The sequence below is a fragment of the Megalopta genalis genome, chromosome 7 (assembly GCF_051020955.1).
Source record: "Megalopta genalis isolate 19385.01 chromosome 7, iyMegGena1_principal, whole genome shotgun sequence".
In the NCBI taxonomy this organism is placed as follows: Eukaryota; Metazoa; Arthropoda; class Insecta; order Hymenoptera; family Halictidae; genus Megalopta; species Megalopta genalis.
This window is the reverse complement of record NC_135019.1, coordinates 869,131-893,685: the sequence shown is the minus strand read 5'-3', so window position 1 is coordinate 893,685 and position 24,555 is coordinate 869,131. Positions and strand designations below refer to the sequence as shown.

General features: G+C 47.4%; 1 protein-coding gene across 4 annotated transcripts in view; it reads right to left on the bottom strand.

The window, feature by feature from the left end:
• Oct-TyrR (Octopamine-Tyramine receptor) overlaps positions 1 to 24,555 on the bottom strand; it is a 167,482-nt gene that overhangs the window by 78,293 nt on the left and 64,634 nt on the right. For all 4 annotated transcript variants that reach the window (XM_033467076.2, XM_033467078.2, XM_033467077.2 and 1 more), the window contains one exon: positions 18,604 to 18,782. The gene's annotated coding sequence lies outside the window, so the exon portion shown is untranslated. The remainder of the gene's footprint in view (positions 1 to 18,603; positions 18,783 to 24,555) is intronic.

Below are 24,555 nucleotides of genomic sequence, written 5' to 3'. Positions count from 1 at the left end.
TAATCCGCGATTCCTCCCCTCGAATATTAACCCTTAACGGTCCGGAAGTATTTCAAGTTTACTTCTCGCCAGACTGAATTTACATGCAAATAACACAAAAGTACGCTTACATAAAAACGGTAAAAGATAACGGAACATAGATAACAAGCAGAAACCTAATTCGCAAAAATGACATGGCACAATATCTAACGCATTACTGGTACATATAACAACAGTTACAGCAATAAAAATAATAAATCGGTTCTTGCCGCCATATGCGCGCATTGGACCCAGTAAGTAAAGTAAATAGAAGGAGAGAATTGCTTCGGATCACCCGAGGAATCGTCGTCCATTCCTGGGTGCAACGGGACACCCTGTCGAGGTTTCTGTCCCGCCGAAATAGAAGGAAAGAATTGCTTCGGATCACCCCGAGGAATCATCGTCCATTCCTGGGTGCAACGGGACACCCTGTCGAGGTTTCTGTCCCGCCGAAATAGAAGGAAAGAATTGCTTCGAATCACCCCGAGGAATCGTCGTCCATTTCTGGGTGCAACGGGACAGCCACTGTCGAGGCTAGCTCTGTTATGCAAAGAGTGCTCGTTCGCGTGTGTTCGTCTTCCTATCACAGTCAGTGTATAAGTAAAAGTAGGAAAGTGAACAGAAAAAATGTGAAAGATGCGGAGATAAAGCTCGAGTTGCACAAAATAAATCGACGTTTTGCAAGTCGTACGAAAGACGTGCGTGAAATGATCGAGGACGAGCGAGTGCAAAGCATCGTAGCTGTGAAAAAAATCGTACCCGTTTACTCGTTTCGACCCGTACAGCGGAAAGCACGGTGTAGCATTTGCACGCGTTAATTTCGGTTTGGAATCCCCGTTACGAGGACTCGTGATTGCCAGGCAAGATGTAAATACCTCCGGATGCAAAATTCCGACGTTAATATCCCGGTGCGCTAAGATTCAAATTAGCTATTAAAGCTGGCGCGTTACGTTGCCGCACGCGGAATGGGCTTTTTGAAATTCCAGATTCAAACAATCTCCGTCAATTTCAACGGGACGCGAGCGCGCCAATCCTTCCTCCAAAGAAATGGGATTAGAGACAAAGGAAAGCGATTGCCACGGCTGAAAAATAACGAATTTGCGCAAGCTCGTCTCCGGGGATTATCTGCGCGAACCTCTGCTTTCGCGAGGAAATAATTAACCCGCGCGGGCGGTAAATTTAAATTGCGAGGAACGGCAGGCGCGCGTCCGCAACTACCGGATATTTATTATCCGATCCAATTATTGCGAGCAGCTGGAAATTGGAGGGAGTGTTTTGGAAGGAAACGGCGAGCCAGGACTCGTCTTTCGCCTTCTCGTTTGATAGTTTAACGCCTTGTTACGCCCCGAGGAGATCGATAAGGTAAACTAATATCTTCCGGCGAAGCCGTGACCGTGTTCGCCGGCCGGGGGAACGCGGCGGAAGAGCGAAGCTGACTCATAATTAGTTCTTAATACGACTTGCGGAGCGCGAGCCGGGCATATCGGCCCGGGGATTCGAAAGTTTCGAGCAGTCCTTGAAAATTTCCGCGAGGAGCGCGAATAGAGCGAGCGAGCGGGCGACCGAGCGAGCCAAGAGCGCAGCCAAGTTCTCCGCGTGACCCTCGCAGCCAGCCGGGAATCACGTTCAGAAGTGCATGAATGCAGAAACATACTCGGCCGCGTCACGCTATGCTATGCCATATCACGCCAGGCCACGTGAAATGGAATGCATTGATTATGCAGACTTATCTCACGCTCCGCGAAGCGTGCGCACCTTTTGCGCCGTTCTACCGATTTCGGCGTAATTGAGACGGACTCGCCGGCGAGACGCGAGAGCGGCAAATAATTTACCCTTCGAGGCTCGACGTCGCGCTTAACGGACCCTGCCCTGACCTCGATCCACCGACGAAACGGCGCCGATCGAACGATACACTGAAAGCGATCGCGTCCGGGCACTTAACTACGATATTTAGATCGCATTTTCGGACGTCTCTAAACGAGACGCGGGGTAAATTTGTACGCGCTCGTATAGTTCTTGAGAGACCGAGCAACTTTTGTTTAAAAAGTTTTTCAATATCTTCGTCGGTTCGAAAGTTATAACAGTTTCAAGTTTCCGTACCGGTGCACCGGTTCGCGTGACCGAGTCGTGACCACTCGTGACGTAGCCGTGACCACTCGCGACGTAGCCGTGACCGCGCGTGACGTCAGCATGACCGTGCAGAGAGCCCAGCCCAGAATTTCGGATCGCTGTAACTTTTGAACCATGCGGAATATCGAAAAACTGTTTAGACAAAAGTTGCTCGGTTTCGCAAGAACTATTCGAACGTTGTCAAATTTCGGACTTTTCGTACTCGCGTATATCGAAAGAATTCCCTTCGTACGACGCGAACGCCGACATAAGAGTAATTCTTCGATACATCTTCCGCGTCGTCGGAAACCGAGATTAACCGAACGCTATTTTTCCTCGCACGGCGAATATTGCGCCGCGACTGCGAAGGGGGCCGAATCCTTCGTCCAATAAATATTTAATGCCCGAGCTGCAACCCGCGAGACTGCACAACCGGTTGTTCGCGTTGCTTGATTCATGTTTTCTTGGCGCGGCAATTTCTCCGGCCGCGCGCGATGATAAATTAAACAAAAGCGTCTGTCCGCCTCGCCCGTGCGCCGCGGCATTGTCGCGTGGAACAGAAAGAAAAAAAAAGAACGAGGAACTGCAGAGCGCTCTCATCCGCGCCTCGGACGACTGCTGTCGGTTTATTTCGGCACGTTTACATTTTACATTCAGCGAATTCGGTGATACGTCGGAGAATATGGAAGCGCGGCGATATTTTTCGGGGAGCCGTCGAGACGAGGAAAACGCGTACACATCTTATAACGGCGGGCGAAGGGAAGGACGCCGGGGTGGGTGGAAATCGCGGTGAGATCGACCGAGGTCGTGGAAAGACAACATCCGAGGACTAGAGCAAGATCAACTGCGCGGAGAATCGCGACGGCGGGAAAGCCAAATATACCGAGACCCTGAGGAACAACGACGACACGCTGCCGCGAATGTTAGATATTGACTTCCAGCGCGCAAGTCGAATACTACAAAACCCGATCCGGAGCGCGGAAATAGAAGGGGCGAGCTACCTACACGTGTACGAATCCTCGGAACCATCTCTCACCTTCGATTCGTCCATGTGTAAACTTCCAAATCGAATCCCCGCTTTCGTCCTCCTCGCGACCAGAATTTTCCGTGTGAAACTGCGCCCTTTCCCGGACCCGCAAACTTCCCAAAAATTGCCCAGTTACCCAAACACGTCTCTAGCTTCTCCCGGAAATTCTGTTCGAGATGGTCCCTCGAGAACGATGACCCGATCGCCGATTTCTTTCTACACCGATCGTTTCGGTATCTCTCACAGGCATCCGTGGATTCTCGAAATCTAGCCAGGGCGTGCGAACCGGTACCTAATAATCCGTCTCCGATAAACGCGATATTCGCCAGAATCAGCGCAGGCACGTCGTCCCGGTACGGTTGAATCCGCGTAAAAAAAGTCAAGGTTTCGCAAACATTTCGCGTTATAAAGGCATCCGCGGAGATGAAAGAAACGGCCGAGATTCCGACTCGGTGCCGCGAACCGCAAAAATTTGTCTAAAATTATGCGCAAGGAATTACAATGAAAAGAATCGCGGCGTGTAGACAATGAATTTAAATGAACCAAGAGCTCTCGCTGTCTCGCGAGAGGGAAAGTTTCGTGGAGCGTGGGAGGAGCTGTAAATTCGGCCCTCTAAAAAGCAGAATAGAAGTTATTTACGAGCGGACGTAACGGCCGAACAAGCGAGCGAGGGAAGAAAGGCGGGCTCGTCGGAGGCGGAGAAAATCCGGTTGAAAAGGGAGGATATTCCTTTCGCCGTGAAATTTCGTTACTCTCGATACACACGCGATCCTCTGTGAATCCACGGACGCCGGACATTGCGCGTCCACTTTTATTTCCCTCTTAGCGCCGGCTCCCGTTTACTCTTTTCCCGAGGCGGCGCGGCGCGGCGCACCCTTTCCCCATTCGTCAACAATTCACGTTCCACCGAGCGTCGACGTCAGATTGTCCGGATGGGAACGCGTTTTTCGGGACACGTACGGAGAAACACGGATTTTTGCAGATCCCCGGGAACAACCGTCGTGCGTCCCTGGCTCCGGGCCGGATCCTTCCTGGATCTTCCCTGGACGTTTCAACATCTGTGCCTCGCGCTGTTGCGCCCGGGAATTGCGGCTGTCTTGTGCAGTTTATAATGTCCCGGCCAAGTTACCGAAGTTCTTGCAGCTGCTGGGGACGTCGTGATTTATAGTACTTTTAACAGATTTCGCGTGTGTCGGCCGAACTTTCCGCATCGCGGCCGGGCTTTCGCCCCCCGTTCGTTGCCGCCCCCCCCCCCGTCCAACCCCGCCGTGTCCAGCCGTACCGGATAACTTGCATGCTCGATTCCACCGAGAAAGATAGCGCGGGAAGAGCCGGAGAGAAATTAAGAGTTTCCCCGGAATCCCGCGGAGCATTAACCGCCGTTGTCGGGTCGAGCGGAGTCGCTTCGGTCGTTTAAGCATTAGACGACTGCCGGCACGATGCTGCACGAAGTTACCTCAGTTGTGCACCGTATCTCGGAGTAGCTTGGAAGTAGCCCTCTTCCGAGCGACTCGATTTGCGAGGGACAATCAACGCCGCGTATAATTTGTCTCGCGAATCGAGTCGGATGAAACGGAACACGGTGCGACATTAGTCGCTCCGTGCGTCGCGACGCCGGCAGCTCAAGGGTCGAAGCCGCGTGCTCGCTAATCGAAAAATTATACGGCGAAATGGATCTTCGAAGCAGCAGGAAGCGCGAACGGTTCATCAAGGATTGCCGGATTCCCCTTCGTTTGCATCCGTATCGTTCGCGCGCTAATTCTCCGCAGCCGTGGCATGCGATCTCGTACACGAATCGCAGTCGAGAGAACGGAGCGTGAACTCGCTAAAGACCGACGACGCGAGCTCGCGGCAGATTTATCGGGCAGGAGAGACGGCCGAACGAGCGACGGGACAGCGGGCCAGAAGATAAAACGAAGTAGAAGAAGATCGATCATCGCCGAGGGATCTCGTAAAGCTCGATCGCCGACAATGGTTCGGCATCGACGGGACGTTTCTCCCGCTGGATGTCTCATTTTCCCGCGGCGGAACGACGGCGAAACAACCGAATAATAGCGGCGGGTCTCGCAACGAGCGCACGCTTTATGAATTCCTCGGCGGGGCGACTTTCATAAAACATTCACGTTCGCGGAACGGTCGGGAACACAAGAGGGGGCAGAGCGAGGGCGATTCGGGGCCGCAGGTCGCAGCGAGTCGGTGCATCGCCGCCGCGCGCGGACCATAATCTTTTCTTTTCGTATTCTCGGCGGGTCCGAGCAGTCTCCGCCGTTTCGAAATTACGCGCGGCAAGAGAAACTCCGGGCTTTCGTATTCCTCGTGCTCCCTCGCCCGTAAAAACAGAGACCGGGGACGGAAAAGTGCACGCGCGCTCGCGGGACCGGAGTCGGCCCCGGCTGGGCAAACACGCGGAAGCAACAATTTTTTACGAGAGACACGCGCGGACCGAAGCGGTCCAGAGTTTTCCTCTTCACGGGAGAACCGGCGCGCCGTGGCGCACACTCTCGGCTGAAATGACAATGTTGCGCCAAAATCGAAGAACTCTTCGCGGCAACGAGACGAATCGGTGCTATCTTTTTTTCACGCTCGAGCTGAAATCTCGTAGATCAAGAAAAGAATACAGAGAATGTAATATCAACGTTTTCTTTAACCCTGATTTATATCAAACTCGAAGCGTTCCATCGATATCGTGATTTATCCGATGCCATGTACGGTTGCATTTTTTTATGACGCGTTTTTTCTCGTAGATTTTGACACGCCGATTGCAAATCCGGCCGTCAAATTTATCCACGACTTCAGAATTTAGTAAAAGAAATCGATTTAAACGAGTAAACCGACAAAGTCCTGAAGAAATCCTGAAATCGGCGAGTCAACGTCCACGGGAAACGATGCGCAACGTGTAATTGAAAAAAGTCTAAAATAATATTCCTAGTTCGACATAAATTATCAAGACTAAAAATGTCCGTACCAGATCTTTTCCCATATTTTTCCGTTATTACACAACGTTTCACCTTGAACGTGAAAAGAATAGCATCGCCTCGTCTCAATTTTCATCAAGAGTTCTTTGATTTTTATAGAACTTTGTAATTTCACTGCGCAGCGTGTGTCGTCGCGACCCGGATGATCCGCCGGAAACGATCGCCCGCGGACGCTCCAGGGAAATGCATTCGCCAGCCGGCAATCTTTTCTAAAGCGCCACCCCCGCCCTCCCCCTGGCCATGCTCAACCTCGACGCCAAGTATCTGTCCACTCTTTTCGGGAAATTGTGTATTATCTAAATTGCGTTTGCGGAGCCCGGCTGACGCGCCGCCAGAAAACCGGCTGATTCCGCCGACGACCCACCAGCTTCCCTTATGCATAGGGTGCACGAGGAAATAGGAATCTCGGCGATGGCCTGGAACTGTTCCGAGAACGGCCACGCGAACGTACTTCATGAAGATTTCCTCGACAAATTTTAGATTCCAGGAGATATCTTCGTTATTCTGAAATCCGGCAAAGTTCGCCGCCGATTTCATCGGGCAACGTTCAAAGATCGACCATTTTGGTAAAAATATAGCGTCACGGTTATGGATTCTGCATATTCTGTAGAAACGAAGCCATTCGGAGCCGACCAAAATAAAGAAACATGATAGAAGAAATATCTGTGCTTTGCACAGGAATTTCTCCTGGAAATGCCAAATTTTCGGGTTGCTCTGAATTTCCCTGTGCTAGACCTACTCTTACGTGACACTAAACATCGACGTTTGGTAAGAAAAATCGCGGAGCTATTCGAGAATAGACAATGATATTGGACCAGAAGAAATTGAGGCTATAATTTGAACATCGCAGAATATATTTCAACGAATCCTTGCCATGTAAAACTTGCGATCACGCAGACGCCAGGTTTAAACAATCTTTCACGACGAATGCCGACGCATAGACGACTTCGGAAATGCGTATCTAACACGCCAGAAATTACGTAGAAGCGAAGAGTACGATTCTCGATCGCTTAACACGATAACAAAAGATCAAGATGAATCGCTCGCTTACGCTATGATTTAAGTTTACGAACTTTCGTCGGTCCGTGTGTGTGTGTGTGTGTGTATATCGATCCTCCTCGGAGCGAACAAGATTCTGGAACGAATTACCGACGAGCCAGCGGGTCCGAGGCTCTTTTGACATTATGTTTAAACACTGTAGAAATCGAATAGACGGCGGCTAGAGTATTCCATAAATACGAGATGGTCATCACGGATCAAGGGATCCGGAGTTGGAGGGTTCGAATGCCTCCCTAGGATCCTAAAATAATACTGTGACGGGCCAGGCGTGAGCTTCGAGCCCGTATCTTAAGGTCAACGTCGAAGGTGTGCGTCGGTGTGCTATTCATTTTGCGAAGGGATCCATTCCGCTCGGCGAGGTACCGCCGAAACTTTCGGCGACGTTGAAGCACGGTTCGCAGTCGCACCGCCCGCACAGCCGCGTCCGCGCCGTCTTCGGTTTTTGTCGGGCGACTTCGCTGGTCCGGCTAGATAGCAGCTTTTCAGTGCTATGCGGCTTTTTTGCGGCGGCCTTTCGAGTCGCAAGGCCGAGCCGACGAGGACGCGGCTTTAGAAATAAGAACATTGTTCCTAGATGATCTAGCCGCGGCAGCCGGGGAGCTGCCGAATGATTTTCAATAAGCTTGGACCAGAAAAACTGCGAACGAGCAAGTCGTCGCGGTCCGACGATGTTTCCAATCAGGAACAATTCGCAATCGATCATTCGCGCGATATGAGCCGTTTATTTTGAAAGTGGCATAAGTCACTTCACCGTAATGAAAAGTGGTGATTTTTTGATGTTTGTACGAAATTATTTATACTGAGAAAAATATCATTTACACTCAGAAAAATATAAAATATAAAATATAAATAAAAATAATATCTATTATACTGAGAAAAAAATATCAAAAATATAAATATCCTGAGATGACAAATACAAGTAAATCTTCTCGAAAGTTAGCATCCATATTTTTAAACGTGTTAAAACGCAAACCTTTAATATATTATATCGACTTATAAACTATATACATATATATAAAATATAACTATATATATAAATATATAACTATATATATAATATCGACTTAAAAACAAAGTGACTTATGCCACTTTCAAAATAAACGGCTCATATATTCAGAAAGACATAGGTCGCTGCTTGGAGTGGCTAAAACGAATCTGATCGAGAGCCTCCGGATCTTCCGTGAGAAACGAGATTTTATTTTAATACTTGACCTATCGAACAATGAACGGACGGCTCGGGGGCCAATCGATGTTAATTCATTCGCCTTAAAATTTGGATAAATTTACTTGCAATATAATTTAATTTTATACAATACGATTTAACTCTTTGAGGTTAAAAATGTGCGCGGGGGGGGGGGGGGGTAAAATGTGGGGTTAAAAATGTCCCATCTTTTTGTATACTGCAATAGCTGCATGGGTTTGAGTTTCACCCTATAAGAATAAATTGAATTAAATTGTTATTATTATCTTTTTATCATTTCATACTATACGATTCCTTCGTTAATACAAATATATCAATTTTGTTTAATTTAAAAGGCAATAAAATTTCCGTGCAACACGGATCTATTTTATTTTCTGAAATCCTGCGCCCCAAAGAGTTAATAAAAATGAGAACTTCACCGAAAGACGAAATAAAAATGTACACGTTCCGTCAATAGTTTCAATGAATTCGAAATAACGTTTTCGCTATACCGCGCTTCTCTTGTTAATTTCTGCGATAAACGCACAAATCCGCGGTCCAATTATAACGTATGCTCTCGAATCGAGTTAGTTCGTTCGTTCGATCGTTTCCCATAAACGTGTCTTTGTAACCGTCGACGCTCTGCAAATGAAAGAAAGAAAAAATGTGAAACCGCTGAAAAATGACCGGCACGGTGGTAAGTTCAGCGTTAAGAAGGCTTTCGACTGATTCGCAACCCGCGACTATAATTTTCAACGGCGGAATAAACGCGGCGAAGCGACAGACGGATCAGTCGTCGGGCAAAATGGTCCACGGGGCACGGAATCCTTAATGGTTTCCGATTCAAAGCGTGCCTTTTTCATTCTACCGATTGTTTCTCTTTTACGCGGATCCGGTAGAATGATGTTTCAGGCGGACGATGACAGTGGTCGGGCGTAGCAGAGTCGGCGGCGTGTCATTTTTGAAGTGTCGGGAATGGTGAACTGAATTTTTCAGCGGCCCTGACGAGATAGATAGAGGCGTGGGGCAGCGAAAGAGCGAGAGAGAGAGAGAGAGAGAGAGAGAGAGCATAATAGGTTCGTAGATGAAAGAGAGCATCGTTTCGAATCGCGCGGCGCGGCGCGACGCGGCTTGTATTTCTACGCGCGGATCGCCGTAAACAACACGCGCAGCCCGCCAAAGACCGTTCTACCGGAGCTTTTTATTTATAAGGGGATCGATACAATGTGTTCCGTCGATTACATGGAAGGGCAAACTGCGGGAGCGGGGCTGCCGCGGAGGAATCCGTGCGCCGACCGAAATACTCTCCGCCGTCCCGTGTACATATTTCCTTAAAGAAATTCAATTTACCCTTTCTCCAGGTTGTCGCGCCCCATTCCATCCCCTTTAATACCGGGTCGGGGAAGAATATTAAATCGGATAAGCTGCATTCACCGCCGGAGAAAGAGCGGAAGCGAGAAAAGAAGAGATAGAGAGGTATATAGATATAGAGAAAGAGGAAGAGAGCAGAGAGAGAGAGAGAGAGAGAGAGAGAGAGAGAGAGTCGAATGGAAAGTCTTCCAGTTAAAAACTCGAAAGTCAACGTATCGCCGGAGAATTAGAAAGCGGGTTGTCCGGGGGAGAAAAAAATGGGACAAGGCTTCGAGGGTGCGCGCGAACTCCTCAGGGTGCGGGAGCGAGCACGCGACCGCGAGAAACCCTCTTCTCCGCCCTCGCCCTCGCCCTTGCCCCTCGTTCCTCTCCCGCGGCGGACAAAGACGAAAGGAAGACGGATGAGATGGAGGAGAGAAAAACGTAAATGCGTTGACCCGCCTCGACGGCACTCCATTGCTTTTCAACGGAACGCTGAAACGTCAGCGTTTCTCGAAAACGGTCCTCCGGCGAACGAAATTATGAGCGACTCTCTCGCAAACTGTAACACATTACGGCCGGCCCATGGGCGTCGAGCGACGATCTCTGCCCTCATCTGTCCCACGTTCTAGATTTGTCGAGTCGAGCCGCGTACAAGGCTGGCCGGCGCGATGCTTGCCATGCTCTTTTGTCCGTCCAAAGAGTTCAGACGCTAAGTATACAAAATGCACGGTGATTGCTACACCGCGGAAATTAGGTAGAACGGGAGTCGGTGAACATCGACCAGCAACGAGTACAATAGTGTTTCCCTAACTGATGCTCAAATTGTGCATAAAAATGGACAATTTGGGAACAGGAGATACGATTCTTCGAGCCTTGTGGTTTGTTTTTATAGCTACGAATTGTCAACAACAATTATTAATTACGAGGCGCAAGGCTCGCATAATCGTATCTCCTCTTCCCAAATTGTCCATTTTTGTTCACAAGTTGAAGGAAGTTTAGGGAGAATTTACTATACAGTGAATTCTCTCCAATTGTCGCTTAGCTTGCATACAAAAATGGACAATTTCGGAAGAGGTGATACGATTATTCAAGTCTCGCGGCTCGTTTTTATAGTTACGAATTATCAACAATTATAAAAACGAGGCGCAACGCTCTATTTTTGTTCACAAGCTGAAGGAAGTTTAGGGAGAATTTACTGTACAGCGAATTCTCTCCAATTGTCGCTTAGCTTGCATACAAAAATGGACAATTTCGGAAGAGGTGATACGATTATTCGTATCTATAATAATTAATATTCGTATCTATAATAATCTATAATAACCGCAAAGCTCGAATAATCGCGTCTCCTCTTCCCAAATTGTTCATGATTCTGCGCAATCTGAGCCTCAGTTAGGGAGACATTGCTGTACAGTGAATTCTCTCCAATTGTCTCTTAATTTGCACACAAAAATGGACAATTTCGGAAGAGGCGATACGATTATTCGAGCCTCGCGGCTCGTTTTTACAGTCACCGATCGTCGACAACTATAAAAACGTGCCGCGAGGCTCGAATAATCGTATCTCCATTTTCGTGCACGATCCGAGGGACGATCGTGGGAGAATTAGACATTTTCCATTAGCGACGTCATCGTGTCGGTTTGAAATTTGTCGACTAAACATTTCTGGCCGCTGCTGGCTCGCGATCGATAAATGTCCCGACGCTCACGGCTGGACATGCATGCGTTAAGATGTTAACGCGGTTCGCATCGAAGGCAAATTCGATGCCCGTGCTGTCTAAATAAGAAGAATACCGGGGCGATTCGTACGCACGATGAAAATAGCGCGACGCTCGGTGCTGCCGGCGAAACGCCTGGAAAACGAACAGGAGAACAGAAAATGAAAAACAAAGGTAACGAGCCACGTCGATCGAACAGAAGAAAATCAAACACCGATGCCGGGAAGTGGAGAACGGAATCGAAATAAAATAAAATAAAAGCGAGCATGATAAGCGAATGGCTCAATTAGTCGGCAAACAAGCGACGGGTAAATAAATCGGTCGTTGATTTTCCGACCGACCCCGATATAATTGCTGCAGGGAAAAGAACGAGGGGAAAAAATAGCATCGCGGCTATCCAAAAACTCAGATGGACGGCTGTGAAAGTTACCTCTACATAGGTAAAAGCTCGGAATCGTTCCTTCGGCGATTAAAACCGCGAGAAAAATTCCTACGAGAGGAGGCGAGCCTTCGAGAGCGCCTCGAACGCGCGCTCTCCGACGAAATTGATTCTAACGAGATTACGTTCGGTACGATTTACACGGGGACTCTCGTGTACGATCTAGCTAGGACTAATTAATTTCCCTTTCCATTTGTCGAGCGCGAGATAAGCCGTTCCGTCGGTTCTGGCATTGTTTGGTCTCTCGTGGCATTAATCCAACGCGCGTCTCGGACGATAATTTAAACTGGCCGGCGCGACGCGACGCGCCGGCTGCTCCGCGGATGCGGAGACCGTTGTTTCGTCGTGCTGGCGCGGGTGTGGCGCGATTTTGCGAGAAACGATGGTTTTTCGCGAGAGAAAAAGAGAGAGAGAGAGAGAGAGAGAGAGAATAACGCGACAAAGGTACCCGCGATCCGACACAACGCCTTAGCTCTCGCCGATCGATTCGTTAATAAAGCGACAATGAACGGCCATGTTCGCGGCGACGTTCCGGCAACCTGGCTGGCCCCCGGGTTTGTCTTTATCGCTGTGGCAATCGATAGAGCTTAATTGACTCGAACATGAGAGAGCATTCGTACGTTCCACCGTTACATCGGTTTCCTCCGGCCCTCCCACGCCGCGCGACGAACCGGGTCACGGTTTCGACTGTTCCGAAATTTTCGAGGGAAACGCTCCGTGGTAACTGGATCGTGCGCGCGGTTTCCATCACGCTCCGGGGCTTTCCCCGACGAAGGATCCACGGAAATCTGATCGTTCGTAGAAAAACGATTCGACCGAATGTAGTCCGTCATGCTTTTAACTACACGTTCGACGAATTGCTCGCCCCTTTTTCCACGTTTTTTTCCGCTCGCCCGAAATTGCGCGCATCTATTAACAATTTAGGAAAACGACATATCTCTCTCTCTCTCTCTCCCTACGCTCTTTCTTTTTTCCCTTTCTTCATCTAGACTGCAAAAATTCGAAATTGACGAGGTACTCGAGCCAACGTCAATCTATTAGTTCATTCCGCGTATTGGGATTATGGCTTGGATTATTTCTCGAATGAATACGATATTAATTCTTTTTCTTAAAAGTTCTATTCTCGCGTAGGAGAATATCGCATAGTGTTGTGAAAGGATTGTCGTAATTTTCACACCGTGTTACATCGAACCCGGATATATATTTGCATCGAGAGAGAGAGAGAGAGAGAGAGAGAGAGAGAGAGAGAGAGAGAGAGAGAGAGAGAGAGAGAGAGAGTCCCGAAACGCTAAAGACCGCCCGGACTCGATTTAGCACTGCAGCACCGAGACCAGCTGCTTTATACAGTAATGTCTCCCTTACTGACGCTCAGATTGTGGAAAAAAATGGACAATTTGGAAAGAGGAGGCACGATTATTCGAGCCTTGCAACTCGTTTTTATAATCGTTGACAATTCGTAACTATAAAAACAAATCGCAAAGCTGGAATAATCGCATCTCCTCTTCCCAAATAGTCCATTTCTCTCCACAATCTGAGCGTCAGTGAGGGAGACATTACTGTATAAAGCTCAAATTGTCCATTTTCGTGGACAATCTGAGCGTCAATTAGACAGACATTACTGCATTATCTTATAGAAGTAACAAGCACGCGTTCGCCCAGATTTTTAGCGATTTTTATCACAACACACGTGCAATAAATTTTTACAATTATTTCACAGCGCCGATAAATTGGAAATTAAAAAATTTGCCGCGCGTCAGCTTAACCCGTCCGGTAAACCGAATTTTTGCGATCATTTTGCGCGAACGCTAGGTTTTCGGAACGCCTCCAAATCGCGTGTACCAAATTTTTTAATTTACGATCGTTGAAATTGTAAAAACGATCGCAAAAATTTATCGGTCGCATATTGCGATAAGAATCGCGAAAGATCTGAACGAGTACATTTTCATTCACATTTCATTCATTCATTCGGTTCTCATATGTAACGAAAGAGACATTGTCCAATGAGTTCGAAAGCGGCGGATATATTTCCGCCAGAATAACGTAACAAATAAGTCTGTTGAATCGTTGAGCGACTCGCATGAAAAGTCGAGCAACAACGACCGGGCACATAACGCGTTAAAGGCAAGATACAATTGGACGTTCCGCGATCCAACCGTTCGCTGTGTTCTCCTACGTCGCGTTTCGAGGGAATAACGCAGGTGTAAAGGAAGCGCTCGTTGATACACGGGAATTATTTCAATAATTCGCGTTACGTATTTTCCCGTGGAAACGCGTAGCCCTTGTTTTCTCTCCGCGGTCATTCTTTATTTGGAATATTCAGTGTCGAGGGCTTTAACGTTCCCGGCTGTTTCATTCCACGTTTACTTTTCTGCTTTGTATTCCGGGAAAATAACGCGCCTGGAAGACTTTCATTCGTTTCGTTCCATTTCATTTCGTCGTTAATTTCTCCTAGATTGCGTCGGCAGAATTTCTGAGCGTTGCGTCCGACGAACTTCTGTGTTACGAGCCGAGGAGCCAGGCAGCTTTTCGTGGCCGGAGGTTGCATGCAATTGGGATTTTTCTAAGGGAGATTCGTGGACCAGCCGATGCTTATTTCGGCACGGGTGGCTACCTTGAGATCGGGATAGGGTGCGTAGACCAGCCAATGCTTATTTCGGCGCGGGCGGCTAGCTTGAGGTCAGGATAGGATTTGGGGAAATTTGGAATTAGGCTGCCTCGTAATTTTTTGCAGGAAAGAATCGAAGATATACCTCGAGCGGTAAAGATGTATCTCCGTGGGTTGTACCAATTACTGCTTCGAAGTAGGAAGTGGAAATAATTGAATTTTCTAACCAAAGTAACTGGTAAAAGTTAGCGTATTACAAGTTTTTGGTTTTTACTACAAACGTGTATGTACAAGTGTTTCGCGGACTCTGTCGCGCTCTCAGTTTATCGCACCGAATCGGCGGGAGCTTCTGATCCGGTATCTATTACCTACTCGATCGTTTTGCTCGAAAGAGAATTAAAACTCGATCTCGCTAGAGTTTCCACGTCGACGATTGACTCGAAACTAGCCCGCTTCTGGTCGCGTTCGGGCCCTTTATATACCCAGATTTTCTTTGGAAAAATGGTAGCGGGGGTGTTCCTACGTGGTCCGATTCCAGAAACGTTCGTCGTCGTACCCCCTCGAAGGTACTCGACTCGCGATATACAAACGAACCCCTAGCTGGCTGGCGCCAGCCTGGCGTATGCCTTTAGGAAGGAATATAAAAAACTCGTGGGAAGATTCTCCGTACGTTACAAATACTTCGTAAGAGAGACAGACATCTCGCACCGCACAAATATGCGAATCGAATCTTTAGCCATGCCCTTGAACCAGGATATCCAGGATTTGTCTTATATAGTCGACCGAACCGGCCTCGGGCAATAAATGGCAGGATGCAAAAAGACGAATCCTCTTATCAGCCCTCCAAGGACCGGTATTAAAATGACTCTCTGTTGAGCGATCTAGCAGCTGATATCCAATATCTAGCCAATATCCAGGAGTATAAAAAATTCGTGGGGAAATTCTCCGTACGTTAGATCTGCAACGGCAAAACCGGTGCAACGTCTTCGGACCGACCGAATCTATGGGACACACAGTAATGTCTCTCTAATCGACGCTCAGATTGTTCACAAAAATGGACAATTTTGGAAGAGAAGATACGATTGTTCGAGCCTTGTTGCTCGTTTTTTTACGGTCATCGATTGTCAACAACTATAAAAACGAGTCGCGAGGCTCGAATAATCGTATCTCCTCTTCCCAAATCGTCCATTTCTGTACACAACCGGAGCGTCGGTAAGGGAGACATTACTGTAAAACGAGTCGAACCGGTCGGACGAGTCCGCTAAACGGTACGAAAAGTGTCGGTCGCTGCACCGGAAGCGGACACATCCGCGTCCCCGAATCGAGGAGGAACGCGCGGGCTCGAATAGACGATTGGTTGCACAATGGGCCGCGTAAACTGGTTACCGTGACGGGTGTCCCGTGATTTAAATCATCGAATATGCAACGCTCCATTATCCCGGCTAAAACTGACGAATTAAACCTCCAATTACGTGGCCGATTAATGACCGTCCGCGCGCGGTCAAGCATCAGGGGAATTTTTCAACCGGCCCCGTCGCGCCGCGCCGCAACGATTCCTCTTTCTTTTTTTTTTTCGCTGCCTCTCTCCCCGACGCGTGGCAAACATTAAACCGAGCTCCGCCGGAACGAGAAATAACTGTCGGCGATTAATCATCCGGTTTGAAAAACCCAGAAACATCGAATTCCGGCGGTCGCGCGGCCACCGACGAAAAAAAGAACAGCGAGAGAAATTGGAACATCGACGGGAATCCAGTTCGAATCGTCTCTTGAATATTTCAATTGTGCCGGCCGATTCCGCGGAATAATTTATTCGCGATCGGTGGGCCATCGCGCGCGTCCACGGCGCGGCGCGGAATCGCCGAAAACGTTATGGGATCGATAGCCTTTTCGGGCGGCGGGATCGCGCGATGCGATACGAGAAATAGAATTTTTCCGGTGGCCTGGGCCGCGCGATTCGTGACAGCCGTCGGCCGTCCGACAGCGAAATATCGGCGTCGCCGATAATGATACACGCCGTGGCCGTGTTTTAAACAGAATCTGCAACGCGATTGTAATCCTTTGATCGCGCCAAACCCCCTCGTTACATCGAATCGAACATAACAAGCCGTGCAGATTTTGCGCTGCGCTTGACAGCCGATACGCGCTGTTCGGCCGTGCTTTCGGCCGTGTTTTTGCGATTCGAAGCGCGCGGAGAGCTGCTCGCAAAACATCTTTGTTCCGGCGCGTTTATAGCCGACAGCCGCGGCGGCGACGGTATCGAATTAAAATTCAGCGACGCCGAAATCGATGGCGAAACTTTCGCGGATCGATCGCTGCTCGATCCGTGCGAAGCGAGCAGGACCGGCGAGGCGCACGAGCACGATGGAAAAAGAAACAGCGAACGTTTAATCGCGCCTGCTAATACCGTCGATTAGTTGGACGACCGGTTTTGCATATTTATGAGAAGAGGAACGCGACGGGGCGAGCTTCTCGCGTGCCGAATAAGAACGAGGCTGCCGGAAGATTGAGCGATTATCGCCGCTCGAAGATCAATCGCCTTTGACCCCTAATTTCGTTGCCGCCCCCGTAACTTCCGTCGGTTCCGATGGACTACGAATATCGTGGATTCGCGACGTTACGAGCCGAGGGGCCAGGCAGTTTGGGTGGCCGGAGGTTGCATGCAATTGGAATTTTTGGACGAGGTGCGTAGACCAGCCGATGTTTATTTCGACACGGGTGGCTACCTTTAAGGTTAGGATAAGGTGTTTGGAGAAATTGGTATTAGGGTGCCTCGTGACTTTGTTAGAAAAAGAAATAAAGATATATCTCGAGCGGTTGAGATATATCTTGGTGGAGAATTGAACTCGATCTTACTAACGTTTACGCGTCGACGAATGTCTCGAAACTAGTCCGATTTCCGGTCGCGTTTGAGCCCTTTATATAGTCAGATTTTTGTGAAAAAATGATAGCGGGGGTGTTCCTATGTGGTCCGATTCCAGAACGTTCGTCGTCGTACCCCCTCGGAGGTACTCGACTCGCGATATACAAACGAACCCCCGGCTGGCTGGCGCCAGTCTCTGGCGTATGCCTTCCGGAAGGAATATAAAAAATTCGTGGGAAGATTCTCCGTACGTTACAGCGATAAAAACTGGAACACGGATAGATCGAAATGAGAACGATGGCGTTCCTTGGTCGAATGACGGACCGAGGGTCGAAGTCGCTTAATCGAATTTCTAGCGAAGGTGCTCCGTTTCCGAAGATGCGAGAATCCGCTTTAAGCCTTTAACCCCCAATTTCGTGGCAGCCGAAACTAGACTCGATCAAATCCTACGGACTGCGGCGACGAATGTCGCGCGGATTCGCGAGGAAAATAATGTGAAACTGCTCTATTGTGAACAACTCCATAAAGAATAATAGGAGATAGGAGTTGCCACGGAAGAGTGTTACCAACGGACAACCGAGAAGTCGAGATCGGACCGTCGAACGAGCAACATCCCACTTCTGAAAGATCTAAGATATAATTGCATCGAGTTGTGTTACTGTTAATATTCTTTATTGTAAATAAAATGCCGCGACGCGAGAGAAATGGAGTAATTCGCAACAATATATTAGACTTCGGACGAACTTTGGAACGAGCGAGCGAAATAGAGTGGCGGAAAATAAAAATTCGATCATGCTTCTCGGTCGAAAACGAGCCGAGCCCGAGGATTGCCGAACGCTTTGATCGCGTTTCTAACGAAGGTAGCCTGTTTTCGAAGAAACCGTAACCTCGATCTCGCGACAAACCACAAATTGATCCAATTAAATCGGAACGGGCTCCGCGGTTTCACGCACTCGCGAGAAAAAAATGAACAAGCGTCCGGAGCGGCTGCAAATGAAAATGCGGACGGTCCTTGGTCGAAAACGGACGGACGGAGGGTTAACAGACACCAAAATGATTTCACGGCGAAGGTCGTCTATTTCTGAAGAAGAGAAGTCGAGCCTCTTGTCACCATTTGCGTAATTACAGGGAATCCAGGGACGCGGGGCCGACTGCATTTCAATATGCGTTCGCGAATCCCGCCTATCCAGTGTCGGACACTTTCTTTTCAACGGCGCGCGGAGTCTTTTCGCTGACAGGAAATCATTTCGCAGACAATACTCACGGTGAATCCAGCGTCGCGCTCTTTCAATAGTCGTCCAGTCCTCTTCTGTTCGAGCGGCGAGCGTCGCGTGTCCGCCGCGCGTCACATTTTTGGTCGTCCGTTTCCGGTAAGCGGCCCCTCGATCGGGTCAGACTTCTTGCCCCCGGCGGGTCATCAATTCCTATCGTTGATTATGTCGCCTGCGAGCACAGAAAACAGAAGAAAAGCCGTGAGAAACGAACCGTCGAACGACGGTCTCGTCGCGATCGATGGAAAATCTTTCTTCGGTGCTCCGTTTCGTCGCGTCGTTTCGCTCCCGGAACAGAAATACAGATATTTATTGTAATAAGAAATATAGATATTTACATAAATTCCTCGGATCATTTGAAGCAACTTCTTCCTTTACAACAATTTTCTCCGAGGCATCGTTAACGAGTTATCAACGAAAAACAGTGACCAATAAGAAGCGAGTACGGCGCACGAAGCCCAGTTCCGCGCATTGGCTCGGTCGCCTCGCGCCAGCCGAGCTCGCCTCTCATTGGTCACTGTTTTTCGTTGATAACTCGTTAACGGTGCCTCGGAGAACATTTTTGTAAAGGAAAAAGTTGCTTCAAATGGCCTCAGCAATCCGCCACTTTCGGATTGCGAGACATTTTTGGGACATCCTGTATAACTGTTACAGCATCGACACGATATCGCCGTTAAAAATGCCGAAACCGACATTAATCAAAACTGGTACACTTTATAATAGTTATAAATTTATTATATATATATATATATATATATATATATAAATCTCTATTATAAACTATTATAAATATATATATATATTTATAATAGTTTATAATAGAGATTTTTTCGGTTCGTCGCAACCGTTTCGATCGAAACCGATATTTTGGGAAACTTTTTAACCCCTGCATTATTTTACCGCAGGATCATCCTCCGCGGCAAAAATTATGGCAATTAAATTAAATGTAATTGAAGCCTGGAGACTTTAAAATTGATACGCGGCCGAGAAAACGTTGATTGCGCCGTTCGAAGAATTTTTCGCAGCGAGAATCGAGCTCGCGCGTCAACGATATTCCTCGTTGCAAATATTTTCTGGAACGTCGATGATTAATGCGGCACTTTGTAAAATCTAATACCGCAGCAAATATTCATCGGCCGTGTAAAAATATCGAGCTGGCACGCCGATGATATTTGTTCGCGCAAACGCTTCCTGCAATTTAAACAAATAATTCGCTACTTTGCGAGATCTAATGCCGGAGAAAAATATTCATCGGACTGCCGGAAATATTGCTCGCGGTGAAAATCGAGCTCATACATTACTGATATTTGTTGATGCACGCGTTCCATGCTGCTTGAAAAATTCATGGGTTATTTCGCGATCCCCGATGACACCGTGGAACATGTTTGCGCATTAATGTATGTACTATTTTACGAATAGTTGGATCATTTCGGATGGTTTAGTATTCGCCGTCTAAAATTCCTTCTCGCGAAACGTGGTTCGCGTTACGAACATTCGGAAATGAATTCACGTATCGTGAAAATGATCGCCGTCTTTCGAATCGAAATCAAATTCTAATCCTTCCTCACCGATATCATCGGTTATGTCAAGGTCATGTCAAGGTTATGTCAAGGTTATACCAAGGTCAAGATATCCGATCATTGGTTATGGCAAGGTTATGTCAAGGTCAAGATATCCGATCATTGCTTATGTCAAGGTTATGTCAAGTTCAAGATATCCGATCATTGCTTATGTCAAGGTTATGTCAAGGTTATATCAAGTTCAAGATATCCGATCATTGCTTATGTCAAGGTTATATCAAGTTCAAGATACCCGATCATTGGTTATGTCAAGGTTATGTCAAGGTCAAGATATCCGATCATTGGTTATGTCAAGTTTATGTCACGGTCAAGATATCCGATCATTGCTTATGTCAAGGTTATGTCAAGTTCAAGATATCAGATCATTGGTTATGTCAAGGTCAAGATATCCGATTGGCATCGAACAGATATAAACTTTCTTTTTTCTGGATGAGAAATCGTTAACGACGAAGTAATTCGAACCAACGTTGCTCGCGACACTAGATTTACGGAGCACCGGCAGCAACTGCTTCATATTATTTCATGAAAGTAACAATATTTATTTATTTATATGTTTATTCAAACGGATAGATTTAACTCGACAGTCGATCGTTATTTAAAATGTTTTGTTTAACGTTCGACTGCGATTGTCCGCAGTGCCGTTGAAACAAACAATCATGTCGACGAGTATGCCAACGAGATTAATATTATATTTAGTCGGACTATCGGCGATTTTTATTGCAATCGTTTGCTCGAAGTAACATATTTATTAAACAAATAATCCACGAACGTATCTGTACAATCACAATAATCGTAAATTAACGCACTATGTTTGGACCACGGATCGAACTTTACTCGCGTCTAACGGGAGAAAATCGGTGAATAAACTGACGATAAGATTTTGATAACAAGCATATAACGAGGATTTTCAGGATCGAAAAAGATAAAATTATAAATTACAACCCGTTGATTCAACGAGTCCCGTCGATCCAGTCGATGCTGGGAAGAAAAGCGCACGTTCTTTCGGTAGAAATTTGTCGAGAAAGTAAAAAATGTCGCGAGAGACGCGACGATTTCGTAGCAAATCGTCGCTGCGGTATTCCCGGGAAGTCGTCACGCATCGTCGGAGGAAACGAGCTCCCGAAGATTCTGTTATCGGACACAAGGTTGCAGCATCCGACCAGGGTCAAGTTTACCCAGGCGATCGGTTTAGCGTAGTTCCGTATCGGAGGACAACGTCGTCCAGCCGTTTCTACGCCAGCGGCTCGGAAATTTCGTTTCGCCTTCGGCCCCGGTGCAGCCGAATAGGATCTCGTCGCGGCCGAGACGGGACGGGCCGGGCCGGGCCGGGCCGGGTCGGGCCGGGCTGGCCCGGGTACCGGACCGAACGGGACGAAACGGGCCGAGCAGGGACGAGGGAATATTTAATTCGGGTCTTAACCCAGTTCCGGAAGAATGCTCGCCGAGTAGGATCCCGAAACGACCGTCGATACGGTTTGCATCCGGCACGAGGACGTGTCGAAGTGGCTCGTATCAGCAAACTAAAAGCACTCGAGGCAGAAGGATGGAACGCGACTGTCTCCGAGGCTGTCTCCGAGGCTGTCTCGAGGCTGCGCAATAGTCGCCGGCGAAATCTCGTCAGGCACTGTACTTTTCATTTCGCGGGGAACAGCAGCTTCCGACAAGCTATAACCGGATCGACGCGGTCGGACGAGCCGTAGAAACGGGGACCGTAGTTTCCAAACGCGGCCGCACCGATCTGCCGCTTAACCCTTTCGTGCCGAGCGCCGCATATATGCGGCATCCACTCGACGACCTGTGGGTACGGGCGCCGCGTATACAGGGTGTCCCAAAAATGTCTCGCAATCCGAAAGTAGGGGATTCCTGAGGTGATTCGAAGCAACTTTCTCCTTAGCGAAAATGCAATCCGCGGCTTCGTTTACGAGTTATCAACGAAAAACAGTGACCAATTAGAGGCGAGATCATTTGACGCGAGATGGCCGAGCCAATGAGCGGAACTGGGCTCCGCGCACTCGTTGGCTGGGTCGCGCGCCGCCTCTTATTGGTCAGTGTTTTTCGTTAATAACTCGTAAACGAAGCCTCGGAGAAAATTTTCGCAAAGGAAGAAGTCGCTTCGAATGACCCCAGGAACCTCCCATTTCTGGATTGCGAGACATTTTCGAGACACCCTGTATGCGGCGTCGAAATGAAGCGTATACAGAAGACGCTGATGTGTAATTTGCAGCAAAAATGATAAAAGAACGGATTCGCGGTACGAGTGCAAAGATCGCGATGTTGGCCTTTGTACAGATCCTTGCTTTCAAATATATCGCACAGAATTATATTATTAGTTTTTACATATTATTATCTTTTTTAATAATTTTCGTCTCGTTATCAATTATATTAAACGCTTAATCGTTAGGCTTTGTAATTATATAAATACCTATGTTACCTATAATTTTGCAAGTCTTTTTAAATTGAAAATGTAAATATACTTGTTACATCGGAGCAACGATTGTTTTATTCGGCACAGTTATTATTTAAGACTTGGAACAACATATATACAGAAACGGTACTTCGGCGGATGGAGCTGCTGATTATAAAGATTTTTATATGAAAAATATAAATATACTTTTCATATTAATATTAATTTAAATATTTTAGAAAATCAATAAAACGTTATCTTACGCGAAATTTTGTACCTGACTTTGTAATTCTAAGGTTACAAGACATTCTCCGATGATAGAAACATCTCTGCGTGTGTAAAAGTGATTCAGATTTAAAAAAAAGAAGAGATCCGAGGAATATTGTCGCCATTGCATAAAACCGATGCGCGACGAGTGATACAGATACAATTACTCCCTGCGATAATTCTAATAACTAGTAATTATCGTTTGTATTTACCAATCTACGAAAATAAATAAATACTAAATAATAACTAAAAAAAAATATGTACGCCACGCGATTCTGTCATAAAAAATTACTCGAAATTCACGAAACTGCAATCTGCTTCGTATGGGCAGCTGGATATTCCGGTTGCGCAATAACCGTATAAACAAGTTTGAAACGCGAAACTTGCTTTAAAATGTTTTTCACAAATTTGTTTCTGAAAGCGTACGTATCACGAAAGTACCTCAAACAAAAAAAAAAGAAAAAAAGAAAACGAGCATTCGAAACGATTTTGCGATATCGTGTCCGGAAAACGTAAAAAAAAAGGATAAGTAAATTAGAAACGTGTACTCGAGAACCCGGTTGTCCACAAAAGGGTTAAACATTTCCGAGTCGCTTCGAGCCAGCTTTTCCAGGAGGAAAAACATCGCGGTCACGCGTCGGAAATTTCTACGTAACGAAGACAATTTGCTCGAAAAATGCTCGGGGTGTTTTGAGTTTCAAGTTGTCCCGTTTTCTTCGCCGGCGATCCAACTTTTCCGGATGAAGAATTCAAGCGTAACTCGGGAATCTTAGCAACAACGCCTCGGGGCCCGTGCGCCGCGGACTTTTCTTACGCTTCGGGTTAATTTGTAATTTGAACGAGAACCTGCGTTTGCCCGGAGAAGAAGGTTGGTCGCTCTCGTCGCGCGACAAAAAGCTGTTGATAGTTCTCCCAGACGAAACGTATGCAAATCAGCGTAACAGCTGGCAACGCGCAGTGACAGCTGCCCTGGCAGGAGTCGGACGAGTGGTCAATACCGTCTTCGCTCGGATTTGCACAGGAGACAGCACCGCCGATGGGTCGGCGACAGCTACAATCGTCCTCGCGAGCGAGCGAAAGGATTATAAATAAGCTTCGTAAAATATTAGGTTGGGGAATAAGTTCGTAGCGTTTTTATATTTTCTTTTATTTTACAACGATTTTTTGCTGTTCGACAAAGCGTATAATATTCAGTCGATAGAGCTCTTTCTGCTCTACAAAACTGTGCTAATCGTCTGTTTGAGTAATTTAATTTTTTATTACTTTCGAGGCTTAGAAATGGAATATCCAGGAGGTAAAAGCAACATTTTCGGCAGCTTCTCTTCTTCGCTTTTCGTCGAGGCCAAAAAGCTGCCGAAGCAGTCCGGGACATTTGCAACGTATACGGAGAAGGTGTCGTAGGCGAGTCTACAGCACGGAAATGGTTTGCGAAGTTCAAAAATTGCGATTTTGACGTCGACGACGCGCCCCGCAGCGGAAGACCTTCCGAATTCAACGAAGAGCGTCTCGAAGCACTTTTGAAGGAGGACGGTCACCGAACGAGTCGTGAATTGGCCGAAAAAATGAACTGCGATCATAAAACGATTCTCGATCATCTTCGTTCAATGGGATTTGCCGAAAAATTGGGAGCCTGGGTGCCTCGCGAGCTTAACGAATACAATAAAGAAAATCGCCTTCGAATAAAAACGCAGCGA